At 39.6% G+C, this 10,620-nt stretch overlaps 1 non-coding gene across 1 annotated transcript; it reads left to right on the top strand.

Moving 5' to 3' along the window:
- The first annotated feature begins 2,490 nt into the window (after nt 1-2,490).
- TRNAS-GGA (transfer RNA serine (anticodon GGA)) lies at nt 2,491-2,562 on the top strand. The gene has a single exon. It is a non-coding gene; the product is annotated as a tRNA-Ser (tRNA).
- Nucleotides 2,563-10,620: the final 8,058 nt, after the last annotated feature.

Here is a 10,620-nt window from a genome sequence, read left to right as displayed (position 1 = left end):
TAAACATACTAAATCTTACACCATTTAAGAGATAAAGCATCTTACTGTTGGCCTCTTCCATATATAAATGTTGACATTTTGACAACTGTTTATCTCAAAATTATTCAGGGAAGAAAAAGTGTGGATTCCTGAAGATGGACCTTAAATTTGAATTAAAAAGTTACACATTTATTAAATGTAACCTATAGTTTACACATGAAACCAAGCTATACAAATAATGCATTTCTGAAGACTAACATTCTGTAATGTTTCGGGAAAGTTCTGGCAGAGATGGTAGTTGTTAGGTGAAATTCCATTTGTAAGCATCAAAGGTCTATGTACTTGCTGAGAATTTTTTAAAAGTACTTAGGCATATTAAGTTAAAAGTAAATACTTGCTGAATAGTGAATTATGTAATAGAAAGTTTAATACTAAGCTAGTAAGTATGGAAGTGGAAATTATTTCCATTTCGAGACTAATTTTATAACATATTACAAATTCCCATTCATATTGTCAGCATCCATTTAGATTTACATGTTGCAGAATAGCTATCTGTGTGTGTGTGTGCTTTTTATCTTGCCCATAAGTTCTTGGTATAATCATGATTAAATTCTATTCAATTTTTATATGGTTAGAGAATTTCTTTCATTATTTTTAAAAAACTGGGTGTATAGGTAAACTGAATCCTTGCATGTTCAAAAAATGTAGTTGTTGACTTCCAACTTCTACTATTACTGATAAGGAAGAAATATTCACCTGATTTTATTTCTTTTGTAAATAGGTTGTTCTTTCTGTCTGATACTTGTTTTTTTCTTAATTTCTAGATGTGCCTTTTATAAAATCATAATCCTTTCTGGTTATATTCATTATCTATTGCTGAGTAACATATTACCTCAAAACTCAGCACTTTAAAAGAGTAAACATTTTATCTCACAGTTGTTGGCTAGGAGTTCAGAAATGGTTTAGCTGGGTGTTTCTGGCGTGGTATCTCTCACGAGGTTGCAGTGAGATGTCAGCTGGGCTGTCAATCATCTGAATGCTTGACGGGCTGGAGAATCCATTTCCAAGATGGCACACTCATATGGCTGTTGGAAGGAGGCCCCAGTTCCTTGCCATGTGAAGCTCCCTGTAAAACTGGTTAGATAGTTTTCCAACATGGTGGTTGGTCTCCTGCAGAAAAGGTGGTCTAAGAGAAAGAGGAAGGAAGAAGTTACAATGCTTTTATGACTCAGTCACAAATGTCACATACTGTCACTTTTTAAAAAATCTCTACTATATTCCATTCATCAGAAGCAAGTCATAAAGTCCAGCCAACACTCAAGAGAAGGAGAATAAAGCTCCACCTCTTGAAGAGAGACTTCCCTGGGGCTCAGGCAGTAAAGTGTTTTTGAAGGGAAGCATGTCAAAGGATTTGTAAACATAGTTTAATCTGTCACACTGGGAATCAGTGAATCATTTCAATCTGAAGATAAAAATCTTCTTCCAGTTCAGTGAAGTTTTCTTGTATTATTAAAAAAAAAATTACATGTAATAATTTATCTGTAGGTTTTTAAGGGTTTTAAAAGTTGCGACATTCTCATGAAGGAAAGGTGCAATTTTGGCTTAATTCAAGTGTAGGTACCAATAGAAGGACTTTGATATATTATAAATCATTTGAATTATAATTTGCTATTGTATTTGTCATCTAACCCATAAATCCTATAGGTTGCAGAGTTAATATTAACTATATTTACATATATTAAATATTTATATATTAATTTATAACTCTATTTATATTATTATTGTTGTTAATATAACTAACCTCAGCATACCAACTCTGTAATACCTACACCTACTCTGATACTGTATTCAGTACCTCTGATACCAATATTGTTACTGATGTTTCCTAGAGCCTCAAAGAAACTCTAGGAACGTCAAGGGTAAAAAAGAACATAGACTACTGAAATATGCTATAGGCCAATTATTTTTTTAGATATTCAGATGCCATAACAAAATATACTGAAGTCTGTTAGGCCAAGAAATTCAATAGCAATTGGTACTAGTGGATTATTATAAACAAAAAATTTGTGTCTTGTTAATGTAAGCCCTCAGAACTATTCTTAGGTGTACAGATAGCTTTTGTGTACTTATTATATCAACTGTGACCTGTGTAGACAAGTCATCCTGCATTTCTAAGTAGTCAAAACAAGTCTCTTAGTAATATATTGTTTTTTAAAGTCCAGTAAACCTGTCAGGAGGAATCCAGACATAGGTGTCTACTCTGACTATAAGTTTCTAATCTAAAACATGTGGTCATACTGGCTATGACTCAACACTCACGCACAAGCACAAACCAAGAAGTTCAACAATTAATATTAATTTGTTGTCTAAAATAATCCAAAATAATACAATTGCTTTTGACTATTTTCAGGCCAACCAATAGAGCCATATAATAGCTAATACATCTTGAACCCATCAAAAAGAAAAGATGAAATGATTACTCTTTTATTTTAAAGGCCACTTGGTTAGGCTTCCCTGGTGGCTCAGAGGTTAAAGCATCTGCCTGGAATGCGGGAGACCCAGGTTCGATCCCTGGGTTGGGAAGATCCCCTGAAGAAGGAAATGGCAACCCACTCCAGTACTCTTGACTGGAGAATCCCATGGAGGGAGGAGCCTGGTAGGCTACAGTCCATGGGGTCCCAAAGAATTGGACATGACTGAGTGACTTCACTTTCACTTTCACTTGGTTACCTGAAGTTGATCAAACTGGTCTTTGATACTTAGTCCCCTGATTATGTACAGGCTAGCTAAAAAATACAAAATAGTTTCTAAACGTCTCATATATTTATGATTGTCCTCATTATTCCATTTTCCACAATCTGCCAGAGGTTTAAACGTTATAGCATGGCTATCCAGATCTGACATTCAAATGATGATACTGAATCAAAGAGTCCAAAGCCATCTTGGTCAATTCCTTTTCATTTAGAAGCTGAATTCTGACCAAAAGCATGTTGAGGGTGAAGGATGGGTCAGGAAATTCTAATATAAGATATGGTGCAATCTTGGTGTAAGTAACGTGTAATATAATGCCAGATATTATGTATAGTAAGCCAGCTGGTCATACATTATGTATATTTCACATTAAGTATCTAAACTCTTGAGGCTTTTTAGAGCTTCCAACCCTAATGTCTTCCCTCAACTTGATATGGCAGTTTTAAAACTTAGCTTCCAAATTCTTTATCACTTCTCCCTTTGAGAAGTAGAATCTATGTCCCTTTCCTTGAATCTAGGCTCTATGAACAATAGAATACAGATTAAGTGATGCTGGGATAATTTCCAGGCTCAAGTCTTAAGGAACTGGTAGTTTTTACTTTCTGTCTCTTGAGATAATCACTTAGAATTGAATTCCATGCACCTGGAAGGGAACTAAGGCTCATGGCTCTCAGCTTTGGCTGAGCTCCCACTCAACAGCATCAGCTTGACAGCTGTGTGTGTGAGCCATCTTAAAATGGAATCTTCCAGCCCCAGGTTGAGCTGCCCTTGCAGCCATCACATGGAACAGAGGCAAGTCTTCCCCGCTAAAGTGAAAAAAGTGAAGGTGTTAGTTGCTCAGTCGTTTTGACTCTTTGTGACCTCATGGGCTGTAACCTGCATCTCCTGCATTGCAGGTGGATTCTTTAATGTCTGCACCACCAGGGATGTCCACAGCTAAGTCACGCCCAAATTTACTGTTTACTCATCATAAGGCCTTGTGGTAGTCTTCCTGCCTGACAAACAGACATTTTCCTACACATCTGGGAGCACTCCCCCGACAGGCTCAGCAAATGTGGAACAACTGTCACCACTACTATGAAAATAAGGCGGCTACTGCGGGGGACTTTCAGCCAATACTGTCGAGAGCAGCTGCTCTTTTTACATACTGAATGCCCCTTACTCACTTCTGTTAAGTGAGTAAAGGGAGTAAAAGGGAGTAAAACTCCCTTTTCTTTGGGAAACTGGCCTTCCTTGATTGGTGCGTTCTGACAAAGCTAGTGAAACTGCCAATGTAAAACCCTCCTGGCTGCTGCTAAGTCGCTTCAGTGTATCCGACTCCATGCGACCCCAGAGATGGCAGCCCACCAGGCTCCCCATCCCTGGGATTCTCCAGGCAAGAACACCGGAGTGGGTTGCCATTTACTTCTCCAATGCATGAAAGTGAAAAGTGAAAGAGAAGTCGCTAAGTCGTGTCCGACTCCTAGCAACCCCATGGACTGCAGCCTACCAGGCTCCTCCATCCATGGGATTTTCCAGGCAAGAGTACTGGAGTACTGGAGTGGGGTGCCATTGCCTTCTCCAAAACCCTCCTGGAGGTAGCCATAATTCTTTATTGCCTTCAGTTGCCCGACTCCATCCTCTATCCTCTGTTACTTACACTTGAATAATCTTAAGCGTGAACACAGGGTCTACACTAGGCCTGTCAGAGTCGTGTGGATTTGCTAAAATTTACCAACCAGGCTCATACTTATAACACTGATGACCATTTAGCTTCTTTCTGGTTTGATGATTTGTTTTTTCAAAACTCCCCCAAATACACATGTAAAATGTAAAATATATATCAGTATTATCAATAGTATAAATATAAAACACACACATATATTTTAAAGTTAAATTTCTGGGTTGAAATATATATTTAAAATGTAAAGTATAATATTGCCAAATGGTCCTCCAAAAAGTTTTATACTAATGTATAATGTTTAGCTGTGATTAATTGTATCTGCTTGCCCCTCATCAACCTTTGTATTTCAGACTTGTCAGTGTACACCAATATGAGAGCACCAAAATGTGATGCTATTTTTAATTGTTTTCTATTAATGATAAAAGCATATGTTCACCTTGGGAACTCCCTGGCAGTCTAGTGAATCGAACCCCCCAGAGGTCAGGGTTCAGTCCATGGTCAAGGAAGCCAAAAGCAAAGAACAACGAAAATACATATTTTTATATCAATTTTTTAAAAATTTTATTTCTTTTTTCCTATGACTTAGGGCTGAAGTTCTCAAAAACAAGGTATTAATTACATCAAAAAAGTTACTTATTATATTATTGATATTTACTTTTAAAAATTATTTATTTATTTAATTGTAGTATGTGGGATCTAGTTCCCTGACCAGGGATTGAACTCAGGCCCCCTGCATTGTGAGTAAGGAGTCTTAGCCACTGGACCACCAGGGAAGTTCCCTGTTATTTACTTTTACCAACAAAAAAAATGTCGCTCACCATCTGGTTGTACAAGAATGAAGTCCCTAGCCACTGAAGTTGCTGACCTTTGACATACCCTGAAAGGAGTTCAGGGTGAAGATCAAGAAGGAGGCACTCTCTGCTCGGGAAAACTGGCAGAACAGACCTTCTCATAGTAAGCTATTTTCAGGAGAAGATTTTATGACTCAAATTTCTTGCATGTTCTCATGTCTAGAAAAGCTCTAAAATCATTAAGGGAGACATCAGCTCCTCCTGACTAGCAGCAACCTTCTACTTGGATGTTTACTCAATTGCATATACTTAGCCAAAATCACGTATACACTGATCTCTCCCTTACCTCTTCCTAGTGGTTCATCAGAACTCTCTGAGAGACTGTCTCTTGGGCTATAGTCTTCAATAAGTTCCCAAACAGAACTGAACTCACAGCTGTCACACTGTGCTTTCTTTACTTTTTCAGTTGACACTATCAATTTTTATTCCTTTGCCAGTATCCTGTTTTTCCATTTGGAAGCTTGTGGAGTTTTCCTTTGTTTTTGGAGTTCAGAATTTTCACCATGTATGTTTTTCTGTTAACCTTATTCAACATTTATTAGGTCTTTTTGAACAAAGTTTAGAATTTTTCATGAATTTAGGGAAATTTTCTTTTATAATACATTTGATTTTTCCCTTCTTTCTTTCCTCTTCATTAACTCTTCCTGGAAATCCAGTTGTTTACTGGATTTCTCTCTCTAGCTTTCTTGTTACTGAAAGTAGGGTCTGGGTGCTCGCTGCTCGAAAGCCAGTAAAGAAGCCAGATTGGTGAAAAGAAAAATTTGCTTTCTTTCAGACAACCAGGGTAGTGGTCGGGGAAGAGACACATGTCTGTCCAAAGGCTGACTCTGCCTATCCTCAACAATTAGGAGACGAGCTTTTATAGACGGAGTGGGCTACAGGCAGAAATAGCAGTCAGCTCAGACAGTCACCTTAGTCTGACCAGAGTCATCTTGATTATTTTAAGTAGAGTTAATCTTCAGCTACAGGGTCAGTTTGTTTCCATTTCTTTGAGGTCGATTCTTGGAATTGTGGCAGCTTATATCATGGCTACAGTCTGGTCATGTAGTTAACATCTCACTTGGTGGAGGTTTCAGTATCCATAAGATGGCTCATGGGATATGGCTCAGAATATTATCTATAGCCCTTGAGAAAGAACTAAAGGTCCTTGATCTTGCTTATTGACCAAACTATTATTGCATTGTCCTTTCTGACTGCTTTTCTTTGCTTTTGCATTTTCTCACTTCTCTGATTAAATTTATTCTTTGGCTAAAGTTTTTCCACAGACAAAAGGCAAGCGGAGGACATGCGTGGGGGTGGGGGTGGCAAGGACCATAAGGTCCTGCTCCATTTCATTCTCCCGCAATGTTCCCTTTTCTTTTTGCTTTATGTTACTAGAAACTTCCAAACTAGGTCTATCCAAAACAAATGGGAATTACATAATCAAAATCTGTGCATTTTGCCAGGGATTAGGGAGAGGGAGGAATGAATAAGGGGAGCACAGTGACGCTTAGTAGAGTGAAACTACTCTTACGATACTGTATGATAGTTACATGTCACTGTTTTTGTCCAAACCCATAGAATGTGTGACACCAACATGAACTATGAACTGTGGGTGATACTGATGTGTCACGAATGTACCACTCTGTGGGCAATGCTGATTATGGGGGAGACTGTGCATGTGTGGGGCAAGGGGCATGTAGGAAATGTATTTGTGTTCTGCTCAATTCAGCTGTGAAAAAATAAGCCTATTTTTTAAAAACTGCATTTCAAAATGATGTAAACTTATCTCATTAGGAAAATGACTATAGAAAGCTATTTGCATGGGGATTGGGAAGGATGAAGGTTTGATAAATTAAGAATAGTAGATTACCAATAACTACTGATGTTTGGTAATACTGAAATTCATTATACCATTCTGTTTATTTCATACATGTTCAAGATTCTAGGTAATGAAGAGTAAGAAAAACAAACAAAAAATTGGTTAACTAATGTTCTGCTCCAAAATCACTGTGGACAGTGAGGACAGCCGTGCTGTCCAAAGACGCTGCTTGGAAAAAAGTTGATGGACCTAGACGGCGTATTGAAAATCACTTTGCCAACAAAGGTCTACCTAATCAGAGCTATGGTTTTTCCAGTAGTCATTTACAGATGTGAGAGTTGATCATAAAGAAGGCTGAGCACTGAAGAACTGATGCTTTTGAACTATGGATGGTGCTGGAGAAGACTCTTAAGAATCCCTTGGACTGCCAGGAGATTCAAACCAGTCAGTCCTAAAGGAAATCAACCCTGAATATTCATTCAAAGGACTGTTGCTGAATCTCCAATACTTTAGTCACCACATGCAAAGAGCCAACTCATTGGAAAAGATTCTCGTGCTGGGAAAGATTGAAGGCAGGAGGAGAAGGGGGCAACAGAGGATGAAATGGTTGGATAGCATCACCAACTTAATCGACATGAGTTTGAGCAAACTCTGGGAATTAGTGAAGGACAGGGAAGCCTGGCGTGCCGTGGTCCATGGGGTCTCAAAGGGTCGGACACGACTGAACGACTGAGCAACAACAGTTCAGTTCAGTTCAGTTCAATCGCTCAGCAGTGTCCGACTCTTTGCGACCCCATGAATCGAAGCATGCCAGGCCTCCCTGTCCATCACCAACTCCCAGAGTTCACTCAGACTCACGTCCATCAAGTCAGGGATGCCATCCAGCCATCTCATCCTCTGTTGTCCCCTTCTCCTGCCCCCAATTCCTCCCAGCATCAGAGTCTTTTCCAATGAGTCAACTCTTCACATGAGGTGGCCAAAAGTACTGGAGTTTCAGCTTTAGCAACATTCCTTCCAAAGAAATCCCAGGGCTGATCTCCTTCAGAATGGACTGGTTGGATCTGCTTGCAGTCCAAGGGACTCTCAAGAGGCTTCTCCAACACCACAGTTCAAAAGCATCAATTCTTCGGCACTCAGCCTTCTTCACAGTCCAACTCTCACATCCATACATGACCACTGGAAAAACCATAGCCTTGACTAGACAGACCTTTGTTTGCAAAGTAATGTCTCTGCTTTTCAATATGCTATCTATATTGGTCATACTTTTCTTCCAAGGAGTAAGGATCTTTTAATTTCATGGCTGCAGTCACCATCTGCAGTGATTTTGGAGCCCCCAAAAATAAAGTCTGACACTGTTTCCCCATCTATTTCCCATGAAGTGATGGGACCAGATGCCATGATCTTAGTTTTCTGAATGTTGAGCTTTAAGCCAACTTTTTCACTCTCCTCTTTCACTTTCATCAAGAGGCTTTTTGGTTCTTCTTCACTTTCTGCCACAAGGGTTCTGCTATTTGATCTGTTTCAGAAAACAAAAACAAACTAAGAGCTGTGGAAGACTGGGAAGACTGACCTTAGGAAAAACACAGAAACCACTGCAGTCTTGACAGCAGGAGTTATAGCTATGGGTTTTCAGGAAACTTTTCAAAGAACTGCTCCACCCCCAGGCCTTTGGTCTTTGAGCTTCAAATTTTTCCTGGGTTCTATTAAAATTAATACCGCCATCTAGTGGTCTCTTCCTAAAACTGTGGGTGGTTGCAGATTTCTTAACTTTTCTAACTGGAATCTTCAGGATCTTCCTCAGAATTTTTAATTGCTTTTTTTGGCGGGGGCAGGGAGGAGTAAAATTTTAGTGGACAGTTCTATGAGTCTTGACAAATATGAGCCATTTTCCACAAATAGTTATAATAACCACAACCACCATCAAGACATGGAATAGTTTTATCACTCTGAAAACTTCTCTGGGCTCATTTGAAATCAGCCTCCCCACCCAGCCCCCAGTCCCTGAAAAACCTTGATGTGTTTGTTTGTTTGTTTTTAATAATTTTATTTATTTATTTTGGGGCTTCCCTGTGGCTCAGTGGTAAAGAATCTGCTTGCCAACGCAGGGGACACGAGTTTGATCCCTGATCCTGGACGATCCCACATGCAGTGGAGCAACTAAGCCATGAGCCTGGCCTGTTGATCATGTGCTAGATAGCCCACGTGCCTCACCTAGTGATGCTCACATGCCTAGAGCCGGTGCTCCACAACGAGAGAAGTCACCGCAATGAAAAGCCAGTGCACCACAGCTAGAGAGTATCCCCTAGAGTAAGTCCGCACAGCAATGAAGACTCAGCATAGCCATAAATAAATAAATATCTTTAAATGTATATATTTATTTTTGGCTTCACTGGGTCTTCATTGCTGTGCAGGCTTTTCTCTAGTAGCAAGTGGGGGCTACTCTCTAGTTGCGGTGGGCAGGCTTCTCATTGCGATGGTTTCTCTTGTTGCAGAGCATGGACTGTAGAGCACATGGGCTTCAGTAGTTGTGGCTGCTGGTCCCTAGAGCACAGGCTCAAAAGTTGTGGTGCTTAGCTGCTCAGAGACATGTGGGATCTTCCTGATCAGGGATGGAACTCACATCTCCTAAATCGGCAGGAGGATTCTTTACCACTGAGCCACCAGGGAAGATCCCCTGATATGTTTTTAATCCCTATAGTTTCACTTTTCCAAAATGTCAATTAAATGGAATCATACAATATGTAGCCTTTAACTCTGACTTCTTTCAGTCCACATAATGCATTGGGATTCATCCATGTTGTTGCCTGTATTGATAGTTCCTTCCTGTGTACCTCCCCCCAGCCCCGCTTTTTTTTTTTTTTCCTGAGTAACATTTCATTGTGTGAATGTACCAGCATGTGTTTATCCATTCACTAGTTCAAGAACATTTGGATTATTTTCAGATTTTGATGATAAAAGTCACTATAAACCCTTGCATACAGGTTCTTATGTAAATAAAGTTTTCATTTCTTCTGGGCAATTACCTAGGATAGGATTGCTGAGTTGTATGCTATGTGTATGGGCTTCCCTGGTGCCTCAGATCATAAAGAATACACCTACAATGCAGGAGAACTGGGTTCGATTCCTGGGTTGGGAAGATCCCCTGGAGGAGGGCATGGCAACTCACTCCAGTATTCTTGCCTGGAGAATCCCCATGGATAGTGGAGCCTGGCAGGCTGCAGTCCATGGGGTCGCAAAGAGTTGGACCCGACTGAGTGACTAAGCATAGCAGAGCATGCTATGTGTATATTTAACTTTACAAGAAACTGCCAGTGTTTTTAAAGTAGTTGTATCATTTTGCACTCCTGTAAGAAACATTTTTTCTCTGCTTATTACCTTCTACCTATTTATCCAGTATTGCCATACTTAAATTTTTTCTTCTCTCATTTTATGAAATTTATTTAATTGATGTGTAATGGGACCTGAGTGTACTAAGTAATTTGAGTGTGTAGCTAGGTTTGAGAACCACTGTTTTAAAGAACTGACTAGAGAAGAAGGAATGGAGGAGACTGGTAGGCTGCAGTCCATGGGGTCGC

The sequence above is a fragment of the Bos indicus genome, chromosome 1 (assembly GCF_029378745.1).
Source record: "Bos indicus isolate NIAB-ARS_2022 breed Sahiwal x Tharparkar chromosome 1, NIAB-ARS_B.indTharparkar_mat_pri_1.0, whole genome shotgun sequence".
NCBI lineage: Eukaryota > Metazoa > Chordata > Mammalia > Artiodactyla > Bovidae > Bos > Bos indicus.
Note: the sequence above shows the minus strand (reverse complement) of the source record. Positions and strands in the feature narration are given on the sequence as shown.